Source organism: Tasmannia lanceolata, unplaced genomic scaffold (assembly GCF_043159265.1).
Source record: "Tasmannia lanceolata isolate RefF3 unplaced genomic scaffold, GAP_Taslan_0.1 ptg000002l, whole genome shotgun sequence".
Lineage (NCBI taxonomy): Eukaryota > Viridiplantae > Streptophyta > Magnoliopsida > Canellales > Winteraceae > Tasmannia > Tasmannia lanceolata.
In genome coordinates, this window is record NW_027518679.1 from 38,513,785 (window position 1) to 38,517,226 (window position 3,442).

Below are 3,442 nucleotides of genomic sequence, written 5' to 3' on the forward strand. Positions count from 1 at the left end.
GGGCTTTTTGTTGAACACAGACTTTTGACTTAGAAGCAATCACACTATCTCAATAGTCATGGGATAAAAATTCTAAACAAATAGAGAAAAGAGTAATCTTGAAATACATCAACGGGTATGTTAATTTGGAAAGAATCCTCAATCTATTCCTTAAGGTGTTCTTTGGATATAACCGTTCTTCTTTTGGGAATGAAAGAGTCAGGAACGATAAACATCCCTAATCAAAATAAGTTTCGATCTCAGCAACGATCATGCACTCAAAGAATACAGGTAAGATCAAACTTCTCCATCAATGATTTCGATATGATCCAAGGGTAAAAGATATATGATAGGTAAACATTGATCAATGAAAAATCAATGGCTCAGATAATAGACCATGGCCATAAGAATGACAAAAGTAGGGTCAAGGACCAGATCTAAAATCTGAATGATGGATATCAACAACAAGATGAGATCAAGATGAGATGAGATAGCATAAGATTGCTTTCAACAGATGGATCATGAATGAGTAATCCTATGAGATCTTTGGAAATGAATGGGATTTACATCCTAACCCCAAAGGAAAAGTTTTTTAATCTTCGCACATTTTATCAGTGTTACCTGAAGGCATCAACCCTAACCCTAATCTAGCGGAGTGGAGAGAGGATCTCGACTCATGACTTTGTTTGTGTACCTAGGACCGATCGTAGCCATTGGAAGATGGACTACGGCTTAATCTAGACACAAATGGGTTGGATATCCTAAACTAGGCTCACACACGTGATGCACATGTGTTCGTATACTACATGCATGTGTGGGTTAATCTAGGGGTAAGGCCAAGAGTTCCCTTAGCGCGAATCCATGTTCGATATACTGTACCAGTGTCCGGTGTATCAGTACGTGAACAAGAGATCCGTTTACGTACCATAAAGGTACTAGGCTAAGGGTGGAATGCTTCTCTAGCACAGAGGCACCAGGTGATGAAATCCCAGTCAACCATGCTAGATAACACTCCGGGTTCCTAAAATAGGACGTGTGTGCATGTGAGATGCAGGGGTTTAGATGAAAGTGATGTAAGTGTGTGCAATAAGTTCGCGCAATCTATGATGCCTTCAGGTTTTGTTAGATTAAGTTTGAGTAAATGTGATGAGAAAATAAAGCATACAAAGTAATCTAACAAGCATAAAAGAGATAGAGTTTTCATGAGCCAGTTGAAATAGATTCAAATGAGTAATCCTTTGGAATTGTAATGAAGTTAGGTTATCCCCAGCAGAGTCGCCAGTCTGTGGGACCCGATCCCGCGAGAGGGGCGTGGGGCGCGAGCTGCCACGCACTATCTCTTGGTCTCTCGTACCCACGCGATTGGCGTGTGCCTTTTATTATTAATTTTAATTCATCTTTTATGTGAACTTGGGATCACTAAGGCAATCCGAATTCCACACAAAAGAGACTGACAGAGTCGCCACCTAGATGTGGGATCTAGGACCCATAATTAACCAGAAATCTAGACTCGCTACCTGGTTACAAGAATGGAAGGTATGGGGATTTATCCACCACATGCACCATTCCTGCCCGATAATCGGTCTTCAATTCCAAAAGTTAACTCTTTTAAATTCATTTTTAATGGCTCATTCAACTCTCTGTTAATGTGCTATCTATGTGACATGCATCCTATGATCTAATTTCGATGTGAATCCTAAATGTGTATCTTGATTTCTTAATTGGTTTGGATTCAATCTAAGTGAAAGTTCTCCTAAAATTCTAATTTCATGGAAAATCCTAAGTGATTTGATTGTTTCAACAGTTTTAAAAGTGATTAGCCCGAGTCCTCAGATGATCTGGTATTCATCCAAAGAAGCCTACGTATCCCCGCCTCCACGAGAATCAAGGCAACGTAGTTCTTCGCGCCTATTCTAAGCTAGGATGCCTAAGACACCTAGACTTCTATCCTAGACTCGATCTAAAAGACCGAACCGGTTATTAAAGTTTCTTGTACGATTATTTAAATTTCAGTGAATTGTGGATTTTATGACACCCTATATGCCCTAACTAAATGCAGATTAGCCCTAAGCTAATGCAGGTGGTTCTTACAACCTATGTGTGACTAGGCTGTATTTCCTAAGGAAAACCAAGGGTGGACTAGCGTATCCTACTCTAGTCATCACTCGGCGATATGGATCGCCGACTGACCGGACGGAGGCGCTCCTATAACTCTAGGACAGACCCCTAACTCTAAAAACAAGCAATCAAACAATCAAACAACCTATCAAAAGAAAAACCCTAACTCTAAAACTCTCTATCTAGGAGAAACTCCTAACTCTAGAGGAAGATCTTTTGAAAACAAGATTTTAAAGGTTTTTGAAGAAAGTTTAAAATATTATTTACAAAAAAGTTTGGCTGGACTTGGGATATAAATCCCAAGCTGCACTACGTACCTCGGAAGAGGATCAAGCCAACGTAGTTCGAAAATCGAACTCGCCTAATACGCTTCTAAAAGAAACACTCAACACTTTAGATTTTTTTTAAGGTTTTTGATGTTTTCAAATGTTTTTTGAGTTTTAAATTTCTAATGTTTTTGGATTTTAAAGCTTTTCCAATGCTCAGGACCTTAAAATATTTTTAATCTTAAAGGGAACACGCAAGTAATACCACAAACTAGGGCAAAGCCCTAAAGCAAAAGGGGAAACCCCGAATAAGCAACTAGCGTCTCAAAGAGACAAACCACAACAAGAAAGATAGCGTCCCAAGAAGAGAGAAAATGGTCCAAGATCCTAAGCAAGCAAAGCTCTAATAAGACTGAGTTAGCCTCTAATCAAAAGCGAAGTAATCAACAACTCTAAAGGAGAAACTCCGAACTAACAACACTAAAGAGGGGAACAAATGAGTCAGAGACTCTCTAATACTACAACTTAGAGGAGGAATGAGTCAAAGACTCCCAAATAACGCCAACAGAAGAACCAATGATTCAAAGACTTCCTAGTAGTACAACAAAAGAACGAATGAGTCAAAGACTCTCTAAAAGAAATGGAAACATGAGTCAAAGACTCCAATAACACCAACTAAAGGATAGATGAGTCAAAGACTCTCTAAAAGAAAAGGAAACACGAATTTACACATTTGGCAGAGGTAAAACACCCAGCCGGGCCGGACAGCTACCTAGCCCTAGGGTGCAACAAATGTGCAACCCAATACCCATAAGGGTAGGGGTATGGAGCCAAGCCGAGTAGGGCGTTCTTCCAAAACCAAACGGCGCACAAAGAGGACTAACGAGAGAATGAGACCGGGCAGGTCTCCCAAACACACACAAAGATGAAGGTGCTTTAGAGATTTTAAGATGATTTTCAATTAATTTCGGATTTTCAATGAATTTTATCAATTTTAATCATATGAGTGATTTTACAAGTGAAGCTGTTGCAAACGAACTCGAAATGAGTTGAAACTTATCTAGCAACAAGATATGATG